Source organism: Antechinus flavipes, chromosome 1 (genome assembly GCF_016432865.1).
Source record: "Antechinus flavipes isolate AdamAnt ecotype Samford, QLD, Australia chromosome 1, AdamAnt_v2, whole genome shotgun sequence".
NCBI classification, from domain to species: Eukaryota; Metazoa; Chordata; class Mammalia; order Dasyuromorphia; family Dasyuridae; genus Antechinus; species Antechinus flavipes.
Genome location: NC_067398.1, coordinates 373,949,326 through 373,966,819, shown reverse-complemented (window position 1 = coordinate 373,966,819; position 17,494 = coordinate 373,949,326). Strand labels below are relative to the sequence as shown.

General features: G+C 33.5%; 1 non-coding gene across 1 annotated transcript; it reads left to right on the top strand.

Moving 5' to 3' along the window:
* Positions 1–316: 316 nt before the first annotated feature.
* LOC127546032 (U6 spliceosomal RNA) lies at positions 317–423 on the top strand. Its single transcript, XR_007949902.1, has one exon. It is a non-coding gene; the product is annotated as a U6 spliceosomal RNA (small nuclear RNA).
* The last annotated feature ends 17,071 nt before the right edge of the window (positions 424–17,494 follow it).

Genomic DNA, 17,494 nt, shown 5'->3' with positions numbered 1-17,494 from the left:
ATTAGCCCCTAGGTTATGATTGCAAGTGAGTCAGTCTAAATTTTCAAGAATCACATATTTTGATAAAGGAAGACAACACAAAAATGTGAGCTCTGATTATTATTTCTCTTTCAGAACAGGAGGAAGATTACAGTGATTTTTCTATTTATAATCTGCTCTTCCAGGTCCAGCGAAGAATCAGAACATCCATCATTAAAATTTCTCCACTTTCAGATATGGTCAAAAAAGCGTACCACATTTGCTTAGATTCTTAGGACTTTTGGAGTTTATAACTAGGGAAGCAGGCCAAAGTTTAAAACTTAAAATACAGGGAGGGGTGATCGCTTTAGCACCACTCCTACTAAAATTGGAACCATACAGTAAAGATTAGAATGGCCCCTATGCAAAAATGAGGCACAAATTCATGAAGCGTTTTGTATTTTTAAGCCTAATAAATAAATGAAAAGTGACAGGGTTAGACTGTAAAGTATCTGTACAGATAGGGTCTAAGATCAAATTTGAACTCAGCTCTTCCTAACTCTAGACTGAGAACTCAATCTGTGGGAACACCTGCCATCCAAACAAAAAATTAGGTCTGAAATTAGCTTCTAATAACTAGAAACTCATTCATCTGAAACTTTCTTCCTATTAATAGTATATTTCTCTTCTCCCTTAAGTAAGCTGTGTTGTGCTCAGCACACTTAAAATCTACTCACAGGAATGGACCCAATAAAGCAATTCATACATTTACACTAAGATCTTTATGATTTAGCAGCTTATAATAACCTCACCTTGATGAGATTTTTTTTCTTTGTTTATGGAAAGAGGGAAAGCCTCTTGGGTGGTTTCATAGCCCACTGGTCTTTTCATCCAATTTACATGCATTAACAGTATGGTTGATAAAATGAAAAGTGTGTTTGATAGGTGCTGTGTTCATTTTGCAGCTATACCACTTTCTATTTGCATGACTTCAAACAAATTATTTCACATTCCTGGGCCTCAGTTTCTTGATCTGTAACAAGGTATCTTATGGTTCTAAATCTGTGACTAAATTGCTAATAAGAAAAACAACAGCAGAAAATGCAATGTGTTTCAAATCACTATTTCTGAATCTTGATGGGGACTTTCTAAATCAGTCACTTCTAAATCTCTGCTCCTGGAAAGCTACTATTTTATTGCACAGTGAAAAAAACCTTTAACTTTCACTGAGTAGCTATAAGACAACTTAATCTTTATTGATCTTAACTACCCCATCTAAGAATATTAATAACAATGATTTTCCTAACTAGCTCACCAAGATCATTCATTAATTCAGAAATTGTTCAAATATTGAACCTTGTCTATATACATGCATAGGTCATGATGTGACTCTATGCATAAGTTAGTGCTATATCAAAATCTAAAAATAGATGAAAACATTTTTGGGGAAAAAAGATTTATAAAGTATTATGTAGTAAATATTTTTTTTTCACTGCTATAGGAAGTAAATAGAACAAGTGTTACTGATCTTATTTTATAGATGTGGAAACTTTGCTTCTGAGCTTCACTATGATCAGAATCTTTTCCACTATACCATGCTGAATTGTAAAATAATTTCTGAATCCTAGCCTCCAGGGCAACATTTCATCAAACCTTTTTTTTTAAACGAACTAAAATACATATTAGTGATAAATTAGCCTAACCCCCTCAGGTATAATGATTTATCCTAACTTTTTTTCTACTTATTACTAGTTTCTTCCCTTTGTGATTATCTCCAATATATCATTTATATGTCATATTTATCTCCCCCTTAAACTCAGAATGCTTTGAAAGCATTTTTTACCTTTTTTTAACCTTTTTACATTGCTTTGTATATCCAGTTCTTAGCAAAGTGCCTTGTACATAGTAGGCTCTTATTCAATGCTTTTTGATTTGATTTAATAGCTTGACAGAATTAAGTGATGTAATGAGAAAATTTGAAGAGGTACAGCCAAGAGATATTGGCTAAAGTCTCACCAATGACACTTACTAGTCACAACTTCTCTGTGTCTCAAAGTTTCCTCACATTTAAATTGAGTGTAATTTTCCTTGCACTTCCCATTTCTTACCAGTGTTATGGGGATAACACTTTGTGTATTAGAATCCATTTTCTGGTTATCCTTTCAGGGCTTCACTCCCTATATATCATATTGCCCCAACCTATACTTCACACACATTCAGAAAGACTAAAGAAAACAGTTCATGCCTCATATATAGCTATGTGACTCATGAACTGTGCTGGATATGATGTTTTGGGACATTCAAATAATTAAGAGGATGAACCTGATGAATTAAAGGATCCCATTTAACCCAATCACACAGAATTGTCACTGGAATGGAGAAGCCTGAGAACTATGAAAATGCTCTTGATAAAATTTAGCCTTTATTTTATGTAAAGAATGAGAGGAAGTATTATTTAATACATAGAAACCTGACTTCAGAGTCAAAAAATGCTGGGTTTGGTTCCAGCTTTTAATGAATCCCGGCTGTGTGATATTACCCTAGGACTCTAAATTTCAGATTTGATATTGACTTGTATTAGCAAAAAGAGATTACTCATTTGAGTTACCTATGTCATAAAATACTAGATCCAATCTGTAGTCCAATACAAAGAATGTTTTATTCTTCACAGGTAAATCAGTTTTACCACCCCAAAACCTAACTTCAATAGTCCTTGATTTTTCTGAATTTCTTTCCCAATGATATTCAATGAAACTTGATTCTTACCTTTTGACTTCCCTGAATCTTCTTTTTTCCAAAAATAAAATTGTATGGTGATCTTTTCCTTTTCTTTAAAAGAACTAATAGGTGCAGCTAGGTGGCACAGTGGATAGAGCACCAGCCAGGTGGACCCGAGTTCAAATCTGACCTCAAACACTTAACCTTTCCTATATGTGTGATCCTGGGCAAGTCACTCAACCCCAACTGCTTTAGCAAATATATATATATATATATATATATATATATATATATTATATATATATATATATATATATATATATATATATATATATATATATGAGTTTTCTTTCCAATTGTTAGCAATTAATTTGATGATCTTGGTAACATCATTTGGTTAAGAACTCATTTGAATCATGAAAACTCTGGAAATATTTTTAAAAGGATCATATGTATTTAACTTACATCAGTTTGTTTACTGTCTAGGGGAGGAGGGAGTGAGACAAAAGGGGGAATGACAAAAATTTGGATCACAAAGTCTTACAAAAATGAATGTTGAAAACTATCTTTACATGTATTTGGAAAAAGTAAAATACTATTGCAAAAAAGAAGAAAGGATTCATTTAACTTTTTTGTGCTCAAGTTTCTTACCTATACAAAAAGAGAAATGAGCTTTATGTTCTAAACATCATTCTATATACTCCAGTATTCTGTGAAACTTCAAGGCATTATTTTATGTAAGCTTAGATGAGCCCTTGTTTGATTAGGTTTTTATTAAAGACTTTTAAATGTCTAAAGGCAGATAATTGTCTCTTGATTATATATGTATGCTCATTATGAGAATACAGTGTCAGGCTATCAGTCCATCTCAGTCTGAGGAAAAAGCAAAATGCCATTATATTTTCTATATCCTCAATGGAAAGACCATTTAGCTGCATATAGTATCTTTAGATGTTTTAGGGAAGGAGATGTGAAAAACAAAACTTAAGGGAAGTCTAGATAAATCTGATAGATTTATTCCTGCTCTTATCTAAAAAGATAATAATATTCTTTCAGCTTCATCATGAAGTGCACAGAAAGAAACACACAGGCACGTACTTGTCTTTGCATTATATTTAGAAGGGTCATTTCTTCCCATAGTATCACCTGTATTGGTGTCCTCTGTAGTTACTTAGAAGCTTTCTTTAAGAAATTGTCTTTCAAACATCATGCAGTGGATTCTACATTGTTCTGTGCAAGAAAAAAAATTTAAAAAAATAAATAAACCCCAAGGCAAATGTGGATGCAGAAGAGAAGAGTAATGGAGATTAACAGAAAAGAACTAACAGAAGCAGAGCTAACTGCATATAGCATGTTTGTGGTAATAAACAACAGTGTTATTAGAGAATAGAAAGTGTGTTATAAACAATGCCATGATGTTCTATTCACCCTAATAGGCAGGAGCAGATAATTGGGACAAATAAAGTGCTAAAACAGACTCTAACCACCTTTCAGAGCTCCTCTCTGAATAAGGGAATCTGCTCTGCACACTGCACATCACAGCAGTAGCCCAGGGTACCAGCTTTTGTGTTTCACTAAAAGAATATGTTCCCATTGCTAATGGAAAACAACAGAAGCTAAAGACGAATGCTTGGATTGTCAGATCTTCCTGTTTTATTTTTTTGTTTGTTTTTTGGTTTTTTAGTTTTTTTGTAAGTGATAATGAGTAGATGAGGAGACAATTGCACAGATTCATCAAAAGCAGCAAAGAGAGTTCATTGGAATGCATTACCACCTGAAGTCCAAAACACTTCCAACTATGGATACTTTAAAAATCTAAATTCAGAAATATTTTTGTTTTATGAGGCAATTTTTCCTTTCCCACCTTCTCACTCCTGACTGTTTGTCTCAGCAATAGGATTTTTGAATGCTACTCTCTCTTCCCTTTCATGCAGCCATATCTGAGGTTGTATACTCTGCTGGAAGAGTGGGGGAGAGTGTAACTCTATATTTTTCCTTGAGGCTAACTTTTGCTTTTCACAATTACTTTACTAATAAATAATTTTCCTGTTTTCTATAATTTTCCATAGTTTCCTTAACTCTACCTTTGAGCATAACTACAGTTTAAAATTAATTTCTATTTTTCCTAAATGATATTGATCCTGGATGGGAAGATTGAAGAACTGACCATAACTAAAAACTAAAAGAGAAACAAATGTGGGTTCACGAGAAACTTGATGACCAAGAATGGAACTTTGGAGAAGAGAAAACCAGGAAGGCCAGATGAGTAATCTGCCTTGCAAATATACTACATCCAACCTATGATGAAAACAGCAAAAAGAGAGACATCAATTAGTCACATGAACAGGTAGAAGTATCAATTTTCTTGGCTTTATATGTTCCTTCAAAATATGACTTAGTTATGCTTTAAAGACTATCCTCTAAAGTTTGCTCACTTTTCCCTGTTATAAATGGAGTATTTGTAAGACCATAGAATTAATTTACAAGGGAAATGTTTTGTAATTACTTATCTCAGGAGGTGCCTTTCATTTGTCTCACTGTTAAAAGTCAATACAGCAATTAGGATCTCATGAGCTATGATTATAATAGGATAGAACTAATGTATACATTTAAACAATAGTAGTAGCTTCCCTCTAAGTGCAGAGATGTCAAACATGCATGCAACAACTACAAAGTATAAACTTCCCTGAAACCAGAATGAGATTAAAATGTAATTGGAAAATATTAAACCAAACAAATAAAAATATATTAGAGTATGAATAATGCTAATATGTGGTTTTCTACATTAATGTGAAGACTACAATAATTCTTGTGTAACAGTTTAGTGAACCTGTTGCTATTTGTGTTTGATATCAATGTGGCATAGAATTAATAAATGAGATGGAGAGCTAGCCTCAGAGATAGCTATCTACTTATTTTTCTGCATAGATAGATCGAGATAATCATCTTTGATCCTTAAAACAACTCATCATGGTAGATGATATTATCATTCCAATTTTACAAATGAGGAAAGGGAAACTCAATATAGTTAAATTATTCATTCAGAGTCCCGCTGCTAATGTGTCTGAAGTATAATTTGAAATAAGCTCTTCATGTCACTAAGCCTAATACCCTATCTACTATGCAGCATATATGTTTTGATATATATTTTTAAAATATATTTTGATTGTAGCTAACCATATTACATTCCTAACAATAGGTACTATCTATTTAAATTAATCTTTGCACCTCTCACATTGCAAAGTGTGTCTTTATTACACATAGTAGGTGTTATCACTTGTTGGTTCATTTTCTAAATGGCCTGTCTACACCATTGTACTTCATCAATTCATTTTTCATCTTCTATCCAGGTCCAGAGTAGGACTCTGGATTTAAGGAATTTGGCATGTCTCATTTGATTTCCAGTTCAGCAGTTCAAATCTGATACAAATTGGTTGTGACTGGAAGTTATTCCAGTCTGAAAGCTGCCCACTGTCTTGTTTGTGGAGAGATGAAACAAGAGCTTATTGACTGGATTCCATTATCTGATGGACCATAGAACCAAAAGTAGTTAAAAGCAAAGAAATAAAAAAAATTCATGAGAACTAAAGGGGTCTCACATTATGATCATCAAGATACATTGCCTATTGGATGAATGTCACTGTGATAAGCCTAATTTAAAAACAAAACAAACATAACAAAATCTAAAATACATTCTTATATCCTCAGAGAATGCTTGAGAGATGAAGTCTGTATTGATGGGAAAGAAACCTGCAGAATTCTCACCCTAATATAAATTAAGAAAATATTGGTCTATAGAACTGTCAATCCACTAATACTTTTTAAATTTTCAAATATAAAAAAAAAAAACAAACAAATAAATAAACAAAAAAACAGACAATGAAAACAACCTACTAATTATATCATATGGGATAAGCTCATAAAGAGATTTTATTATTTTGCTTTAAATTCAGGAATGAAAAACTTGACCTTTCCCCCACTTCTTTCCTCTTGGCATCATGAACTAGTAAATGTATCTACTCTTCTCCCATGTGCTTTATCATCATCATCATCATCACCATCATCGTCACTACCATTATTAATACCATGATTGAGCAGCAAAAGGGGAGGACCAAAAAAATAAAAAGAAACAAAAGTAAGGAAATTTTTCAACATCAGTCAAGTTTGAGGAGGTTCCCCTAAGAATAGATTACCTAGTCTAATGTTGTGGAAAAATTACTTCTATATATCAGTAAAAGAGGTCAGGAAATTAAAATTTATGTGTCCTGCTTAGAAAAAAAGGAGAGAACTGAGTTGAAATATAGGACCTTTCATGACTTGGTAGAAAATCTGAACATTTGAATTCTGATTTACAGGAAAAACTGATTGTAGAAGTAACCACAAATCAGGGACCTGGATGGGTCTCTAATACCAATACAATAAGAAAAATATAATCCTGGAATTTTCAAATGTAGACATTGATGCATCCAGAATAAGAAATAAGTAGGCACAAAGATTTCCCCAAAATATTTCTGTTCTATACCAAGAGGACAACTATGACTTCTTCACAATTTCCTCTTAATTATCCTATAAGATTCAGAATGCAAGACTGAATAGCATCATGGAGTTGACTTTGGATTGCATAGTTTATGTTCTTAAGAAAATAAACACAGTTCACTATTTTTAAGATAAAAAACATTCATTTCCTAACCATTTTCATGTGACCTTGTGTTCTGTTTTACTAAGGCAAGCTGAAGTCATATCCAAGAATTTCAAAATTAATCCATGTCTTCAACTATCTGATCCTACTTACTTCTTTGTCCCCAAGAGATCTCATACTCCTTTCAGAGAATTATCCATTTACCTGAGCTTTTGTTTCTATCAACTCACATGCCCTGGATGATCATACTTTATTAACTATTACCTCTGCCTCTTATAACTTGAATCTCTTCTATTCTTCTTTTGTTTGTTTTTATTCTATTTGTGAACGTGCCCATTTCTCCCTTTACCTCTTCCTCTTATTCTCCCTTTTGTTTTCTCTCAAAAAAATCCTTTGGTCATGGTACAGTGAAAAAGTCACTGGCTCAAGAGAAAAAGTTCTAGGTTTCAAACTTTATCTTTCCACTTAATATCTTGTGACCTTGGACAAGTCACCCCATTGCTTTTGATCTAAGTTTCCTTATCTGCAAAATGAAAGAGTTGGATAGGATGGTGTTATGGGCCAGAACTCTTATACATAAAACAAGGATTCTTACAAGGTGCTAACTCAGTGGAATTGATAAAGACAATGGTTATCTAGCATGATGATTAATAGTTTTCTAGTTCAGTACAGTACTTAGTACTTAATATAGTTCCACAAGATTCACATCTATGATAATGCAACTATAATAGAGTATATGACAGCCAATAAGAACTGGATGCGATTCATTCCATCTTCAGTCAGGCTGCTGGTGCTCTCCTGGGGGACTGAGGGACTGAGAGACAGATTCATTCCATCATCCACCTTTATGGTGGCTGGATGCAGAAGCACAAGCCCTTGGACTCAGAGAGTGAAGGAGATAATAAAGAATTTGGACTTTGGACTTTAACATCTGGCTTTTCTTGTGGTGTTTATTCAACTGAAAGGAAGGCTGCTCCAAGACCTGCAGAAAACTAAACAAGAACATTATAGGATGATGTCTGGAATTCTTTTTACTACTAAATATTTACTCCTATTATCCTGTTATTTTCTTTTTTTTCTATCTTCTGATGTTTAACATCTCAAAACAATAATAATAAAAGAAATGTATTCCATATTCAGCACTGTGGTCCATCCAACTCAACATATCCTTTACTTTCTTAGGATCTGCAGGGGGGAGGTAGGAAGGGGAACCAAACCAAGATGGCTGAGAGCAGACACGACTTTCTGTGACCTACTCTGACTGTTCCCTCAAACCAGCAGCACTAAATTGGTTTTGCAGCAACAGAACCCACAAATATTTGGAGCACAACATGTTTCTAGAAGAAGATACTTTGGAAGAACTTCAGAACAGGTATATTTCAATTGGACAGTCTGCTGGGCCCAGACCACAGCCCAAGGAGTCCACAATAAGGAGCTGGAGTGGGAAGCCAGAGTGTTGCTGCATCCATGGACAAAGGAAACTTCTATAAGTACAGGTGGGTAGATTATTAGATTTGCTACAAGACACTCAAAAACCAATACAAAAGACAAATTGTAAGCTGATGAGCCCTGGAAAAACTCAGGACCAGGCCAAGATTATCCAGGACCGGAAGTCAGTTTGGGAAAACTAAAGCAGTTATAGCTCCTTTGCCCTAAGAGCAGATCTCAACACTTTAAAAATGAGCAAAAAAGTAAAATGAACTCTGACCTTAAACAACTTTTCTGAGGTTTCCAAAGGCAAATCAACTCCAGATGAAGCCCCAAAGGCAGATGTGAGCTGGTCCCCATTTCCTAAGGGCTTCTTGGAATATCTCAAAAGGAATTTTAAAAAGAGTTTGAAAAAAAAAGGGGGAAAGCAAATAAGATCTTTGCCTGAGGATGTAGAAAAGGAAAATGAAAGTATCTGAAGAAAACTCCTAAAAATAGATTTGATGAAAGCATGTTACTTCTTACAAAATAGATATGAAAAAGATACCAATTCGCTGAAAAACAGAATTTGTGAAATGGAAAAAAAAATGCAATGAACAAAGCAATTCAATTGGCCAAATGGAAAAAGAGCTAAAAAAAAATTGAAGAAAATAATATACTAAAAATTAGAATTGAATAAATGGAAGTGAAAGACTCAGAAAACCTTGAAGAATCCAGCAAACATAAATGATCAAAGGATATGAACAGACAATTTTCAGATGATGAAATTGAAACTATTTCTACGTGTATGAAAAGGTATTCCAAATCATTATTGATCAAAGAAATGCAAATTAAGACAACTCTGAAATACCACTACATACCTGTCAGGTTGGCTAAGATGACAGGAAAAGATTATGATAAATGTAGGAGGGGATGTGGGAAAACTGGGACACTGATGCATTGTTGGTGAAGTTGTGAACAGATCCAATCATTCTGGAGAGCAATTTGGAACTATACTCAAAAAAACTGTCAAACTGTGCATACCCTTTAATCCAGAAGTGTTACTACTGGACTTATATCCCAAAGAGATATTATAGAAGGTAAAGGGACCTGAATGTACCAAAATGTTTGTGGCAGTCCTTTTTGTAGTGTCTAGAAACAGGAAATTGAATGGATGCCTACCCATCAATTAGAGATTGGCTGAGTAAATTGTGGCATATGAATGTTATGGAATATTATTTTTCTGTAAGAAATGACCAGCAGGATGAATACAGAGAGACTTGGAGAGACTTGCATGAACTGATGCTAAGTGAAATGAGCAGAACTAGGAGATCATTATATACTTCAACAACAGTACAATATGAGGATCAATTCTGATGGAAGTGGCTCTCTTCAACAATAAGAGAATCCAAATCAATTGCAATCGATTAGTAACCAGCTACATCCAGTGAAAGAACACTGGGAAATAAGTGTGGACCATAACATAGCATGTACACCCTTTCTATTATTGTTTGCTTGCTTTTTGTTTTTCTTCCCAGGTTCTTATTACCTTCTTTCTAAATCTGATTTTTCTTGTGCAATAAGAAACTATATATATATACACAAGTGTTGCATTTTAACATAACTTTAACATATTTAACATGTATAGGGCTACCTGACATCTAGAGAGGGGGTGGAGGGAAGGAGGGGAAAAGTTGGAACAGATATTTTTGCAAGGGTCAATGTTGAAAAAATACCCATGCATCTGTTTTGGCAATAAAAAAGCTATAATAAAAAAATAAATAAATAAAAACATAATAGAAGAGATCGATTAAAAAAGAAAATTCAAGCTTTAGAAATTTAAAAAAAAATTAAAAGTAAATGTATTTTATGAAACCAAAAGCAACTAAAAGTCAATATTAAGCTGTGTCAACATGAGAAATAAAGCTTTTAAAAAATAAAAATAAAAAAAGAATTAATCAAACAGAACAAAAGAAGAAGAAGAAGAAGAAGAGAAGAAGAAGAAGAAGAAGAAGAAGAAGAAGAAGAAGAAGAAAATATGAAATACCTCCTAGGAAGAACAACTGACCTGGAAAATAGATTTAGGAGAGACAATCTAAGGATTATTGTACTTCCTGAAAGCCATGATAAAAAAAAAAAAAAAAAAAAGAACCTAGACATTATCCTTCAAGGAATTATAAAAGAAAACTGCCCTGATGTTCTAGAATCAGAAGGGAAAATAGCCATTGAAAGAATTCATCAATTACCTCCTGAAAGAGACCCCAAATTACAAATCCCAAGGAAGATCATGGTTAAATGTCAGATATTGGACCAAGGAGAAAATATTTCAAGCATCCAAAAAGAAACAATTCAAATATCAAGGAGCCACAATCAAGATTACCCAGGACCTTGCCAATTCCACCTTAAACTATCAAAAGGCCTGGAATCATATATTCCAAAAGGCAAAGGAACTTAGATTACAGCCAAGATTAAACTATCTAGCTAAAATGAGCATTATCTTTCAAGGAAGAATATGGACGTTCAATGATTCAGATGAATTTCATCTATTTCTGATGAAAAAACCTGAAATGAACAAAAAAATTTGATCTCCAAATACAGAACTCAAGAGAAACACAAAAAAGTAAAAAGGAAAGAACTCTTGAGAAATATATTTCTGTTATGGGTATATTTAGTGGATATGGGTAGAATTTGATTTTATCATGATAATATGAAAAATAACAAGAGGGAGAAAGGGGATTGTAGTAAAAAAAGAAAAAAAGGAAAATGGAGGTGAAATGAGGGACATTTCATGAACAGGCAAAGAAGACCTATTATAATTGAGGGAATGAAGGGAGGAAGGTGAACATTATGTGAATCTTACTCTCATCAGATTTGGCTCAAAGAGAGGGTATCAGACATATGTGGTTTCACAGAAAAACTTGTCTCATCTTAGGGAAGTGGGAGAGGAAAGGGAAAAGGAAAGGGGAGACTAATAAAAGAGAAAACAAGATCTGCCAAATTGACCTTCCTCCCCCAGATTTTCTTAAAATAACCTCTTAATTCTCCAAAATGGTTGAGTCATTTCCTAACTCCACCAACAATGTATTCGTGTCCCAGTATTCCCACATCCTTCCAACATGTATCATTATATTTTCCTGTCATCTTAGCCAATCTGAGAGATGTGAAGTGGTATCTCAGAGTTGTCTTAATTGTCAAAAAAAAAAAATGAGGTTTATTTCATCAAAACTAGAAAACAACATCCAAGGCAAAGATATTCACTTAGCATTTAGGTTCCATCTTTGTCACTGTGTTGTTCCTAATGGTGTAATCGTTGAGCCCAAGAGATTATTTACAACTTGTTGTGCCATGACTTTATTTATTTTTTTAAATTATTAAAGCTTTTTAATGTTCAAAAGATATGCATGGATAATTTTTCTTTTTTTTTTAAATAACTTTTTATTGATAGAACTCATGCCAGGGCAATTTTTTTACAGCATTATCCCTTGCATTCACTTCTGTTCCGATTTTTCCCCTCCTTCCCTCCACCTCCTCCCCCAGATGGCAAGCCATCCTTTACATGTTGAATAGATTACAGTATATTCTGGATACAATATATGTGTGCAGAACCAAACAGTTTTCTTGTTGCACAGGGAGAATTGAATTCAGAAGGTATAAATAATCCGGGAAGAAAAAATGTAAGCAGTTTATATTCATCTCCCAGTGTTCTTTCTTTGGGTGTAGCTGCTTCTGCCCATCTTTGATCAACTGAAACTGAATTAGCTCTCTTTATTGAAGACATCCACTTCCATCAGAATACATCCTCAAACAGTATCATTGTTGAGGTATATAATGATCTCCTGGTTCTGCTCATTTCACTTAGCATCAGTTCATGTAAGTCTCTCCAAGCCTCTCTGTATTCATCCTGCTGGTCATTCCTTACAGAACAATAATATTCCATAACGTTCATATATCACAATTTACTCAACCATTCTCCAATTGGTGGACATCCATTCATTTTCCAGTTTCTAGCCACTACGTGCCCCGACTTTATTAAAAACATAGAAATTATATTCAAACCTCAAATCAGATTAGTCAATTGAGACAAAGGTGCCAAGCATAGTTTCAATTATATTTTGGGAACTGTCATATATGACAGAACACTAACAGTATCCCATCTACCATCACTGATTCTTTCTATATCCCCTCTATAGTAGTCATGAAATTCATGAAAAATATCTATTGCATTCATGCTTTCCTCTTCAATTCTTCACAACTTTGCTTTATGTCAGACTTGTCTTTCTCAAATCATATCATTACCTGTTAAAATTCCAAGAACCAGTTCAAAAATCTATCTCTTTTATAAAATTGTTCTCATTAACCTAACCAAAATAAAGCTTTCCATCCTCTGAGGAAGAGCTCCTTTTTTTCTTAAAATACACTGCATTTTGCCTCGTGTTGTGTCATAGATTATTATATTACAAGGTATCATCTCCTCTACTAGATGGTAAGACACTTGAAGTCAAGAAGTATGTTGTATTCATTTTTGTATATTTTATAATAATATACAATAGGTGCTCAACAAATATTAATTGAAAGAAAGAATGAATCTTTTTTCCCAGTTCTTTTTAAAAAGAAGAAACTTCTTGATCAAGTGAGCAGTTTTATGATTTTAATCATGATAGCTCACAGAAGGTATATTTGAAAAAAAATGATCCAGGGCAATAGTTAAACAATAACCAACATTTCCTCTTAAAAACATAAGAGAATATAGATCATATAGGACAATCTTTATCTCAAAGTTTAATTATGAAAGTGTATGTGTGTGTGTTTATGTTAACAAGTCAACTAGCATTTATTAACTGCTTATTATGTGTGGCTGTGAGTGTCAGAGAAGCATGGGAAATTCTTCAGAAAATAAAGGACAATGGTCCATTTTTTCCCTTGCTTTTCTGAAAAATGATTGATTTTAAATGTTTATGTTGTTTCTCTCCACACTTAGTAGTATCCACTTAATTTTTAATTGAATTTTTGACTTTAATTTGCTCTTTATTTCAGAATGTATTTATGATGTAATTTGATAGCCAAGAAAATTAACACACTATTTGATTGTATTAAAATATCTGTAGTTTTAAGGACCCAGGGGATGATATTCCTATTATATTTGGCTCTGATTGGATCATGTCTGAAGTTTTGTATTTAATTCTGGAAGTCATATTTTGAGAAGAGAATTGATAAGCTTTAGGATGGCCAGAGAAAGACAGCTAAAAAGTTTAGGTTTTAATTATTTTTCAAATGCAAAATGTGTGAAGAAATCTATCTAAATACCTAATATTGCACTCCAGTAGAATATATTCTCCTTGTATTTGAGGACTTTTTTTTCTTCACATGATTAGCATGTAATAGGTACTTAACAAATGGTTACCAAATCTAATTGAATAGAAATAGGGGCACTTAGCCTGACAAAAACTTTCTCAAAAACTAATCTTGAATCACATTGGTGGAACAATAGAAAAGCTAACAGAAGTTAATCTATAAAATTGATAAATGGATATTTTTAAAATGTTACTTAGTATGGGTCCACAGTTTTGGTATATATCATAAGAAATAAACGTATAATTAAAATATAATAAACAAATGCTTCTTTCAAAGAATATATGATCTGGCTGGGAAGATATAACTAGTAATTAAAGAACAGTTTTGATTAACCAGTGAGTATTGGCTCTAGTTTAATACCAGCCTGGAGTGACAATTAAGTGGCATAGTAGAGAAAGTGATAGACTTGTTAGGAGAGCCCTGTATTTGAATCCTTCCTCTGATACCAAAAACTCTGTGGCAATAGGAAAGTCACAGAAGTATAAAATCTCCAACAATTAGAAAATACCTCTAAGGACTAAACCTCCTAGAGTTTCATTTTCTTTTTCAACTGAAAAGCACAGAAAATAAATATTTTAATTCATATTTCATAAATTTTGTGACTAGAAAATGAAGTAGTGCATATAAAGCATTTTGAAAACCTTAATAAAGATAAATATAAAGATATAATAAATATATCTCTATATTAAATATATATAATAAAGATAAATATAAAGATATAAATAAAATATAAAGATAAATATAAAAAAATAGAGATAAAGGTAGATAAAACAACTATGACAATTATTACTATTGCTTCTCTTATTATTATTCAAGGGACCTGTGATATAATCAATATGGGCATTTCCTCTAATAACATAAATCAAAACCCATCCATGCCTTCATATCCTGTGTAACTTGTCTATGCTGCTTTGATGGAAGGGAAAAGAACAAGGCTTTCTGTTGTTTCTATTATGTAACAAGTTGTTGGGAGTTGAGCTCTTCAACTTCTTTCAATATTTAGGATATGAAATATACCCACGTTGGGCACCAAAATGTTGTAGTTCAAATGTTCTTCTTTAAAATATTATAAAAGTTCTCTCTGGGTGCCTTCCCTGGAATCAGGATTTAGTCGGTCCCTGTTTGGGCGCCAAAATGTGGTGAGCTTTTTCTTCTCAAAACACAGCCAGGTGATAAAAGTTCAGATCTTTTATTATTTCCAATATAGCCTGGTTAGTTTAGAGGTCTATCTCTCTGCTTGGTTCCAAGAGCTCGCTCTGAATGTCGCCAAATCCAAAGGTCTGGTCCTTCAGCCTCTGCCTCTGCTTTCTTCCGCCTCCAACCAGCACAGAGATGGAATGAATCTCTTGTCTCCTTCACTTGGGGCTTGGCTAGCTTTCTGGTGAGTCTTTCAGACCAGCTTGGTCTCAGTGGGGGGCGTGCAGGAGCCCAGCCACCTACCACAGTGGTGTGAGATGAAGATGAATCTGGTTGTCCACTGAACTCTCGACTCATAGCTTCTTCCTCTGAAAACTCTTCTTCTGCGACCAGCCAGCCAAGTGGAAAATATTCTGCCTTGCCTCGGAGAGAGGGCTTCTGGCGTAAATCTGCTGAAATCTCGACTTGTAGCTTCTTCACTCTGAAGAATTTCTTTGACTGGCCCATTGAAGCTCTATTTATGCTCCTTCAAGAGAGGGATTGTGGGTTTTCTCCCATAGTGCTCTCTGGCCCAAATAGCTTCAAGGGAGGTGTGAACTCATAAAGTTACAAAGTTTACTTTGTGAAACTCCCATACTTGTGAACTCCAATGAGTAAAGGTGTGAACACAAGCCTTGTATTAATTAGTCCTACTTAGTACCTTGTTTCAGGTTCTGCCCAAAACATCTTCTTGTAAGATTAGATCAACTCTAATTAGTTAGCAGTTTGTAAGGATTCCAACAACAAGTCCTGTCTTATATGATTTTTACAAATATTATTACATTTTGATCATTGCAATAATCTTGGCAGGTAGATCCTAACCCCATTTTATCTTTATTTTGTTTATCCTCACATTATAATTGAAGAAACTGAGACAGATAGAAACATATACCTTGCCCAGGGTCACATAGTTAGTAAATGTCTGAGGACAGATTTGAACTCAAGTCTTCCTGACTGCAGGGCCAATACTCTATCCATGGAACCATCAATTTGCCTCTTTTACCTTTAATCCAAAATAATGACTATTGAAAAATTCTGAAGGCCTTCCTCTAAAACTTTTAACTTATGTGAAATCCTCTCATATATAAATAAAACACTATTTCTTACATTCCTAGTGATACAGCTGACTAGCTTTTAATCCATTTCTTTGTGTATTTTTTTTAACATTTTTCTGGTTATACATGCACATTCATTAAAAACATTTATTTATGAATTATGTTTAGAGAGAAAAATCAGGAAAAAAGAGAAAAACAATGAGAGGAAAAAAAAGGGAAGAAGAGTGAAGATGGTGTGTATTGATTTAGAGTCATTCTCCATCCTTTCTCTGGATACAGATGGTATTTTCCATCCAATGTTTATTGAGATTGCTTTGGAAAACTGAATCTCTGAGAAAAACCATCTCTATCATGGTTGATCAATGCTCAATCTTGCAGTTACTATGTGTAATACATTCCTAGTTTTGCTTATTTTGTTTAGCATCAGTTCTGGTAAATCCTTCCAGGCCTTTCTAAAATCAGCTTGTTCATCTTTTTTATAAAACAATAATATTCCATTACTTTCATATGCCATAACTTATTCAGCCATTCCCCAAATGATGGGAATCTACCCCTTTTTCAATGTGTTTGCTGCTACAACAAGAATAACTACAAACAATTTTTGCACATGTGAATACTTTCCCCAACTTCTTGAATTCCTTGTGATAAACCTAGTACTAGAACTACTGGATCAAAGGATAAGCAGTTTTATAGTCCTTTGGACATAGTTCCAAAATGTTCACCAGAATGGTTGGATCTTTTTACAACTCCACCAACAATGCAGTGGTATCTCACTTTTCCAACATCTCCACCAACATTTATCATTTATCTTTTCCTGTCATTTTAGCAATCTGAGAGGTGTGAGGAGGTACTGCTGAGATTTTTAATTTGCATTTATCTAATCAATAGTGATTTATATCATTTTTATAAGACCAAAGATAGGTTTAATTTTGTCATTTGAAAATTGTCCATTTACATATTTTGATCATTCTCCATTATGGAATTACTTGTACTCTTATAAATTTGAAACAATGCTTTATATATTTTTAAAATAAGGCCTTTATCAGAAACACTGGCTATAAAAAAATTTCCCCTCTTTTCTGTTTGCCTTTTAATCTTGTTTGTGTTGGTTTTCTTTGTGGAAAAAAAATAATTTAATGTAGTCAAGGTTTTCCATTTTTCATTTTATTATGTGCTCTAGTTCTTCTTT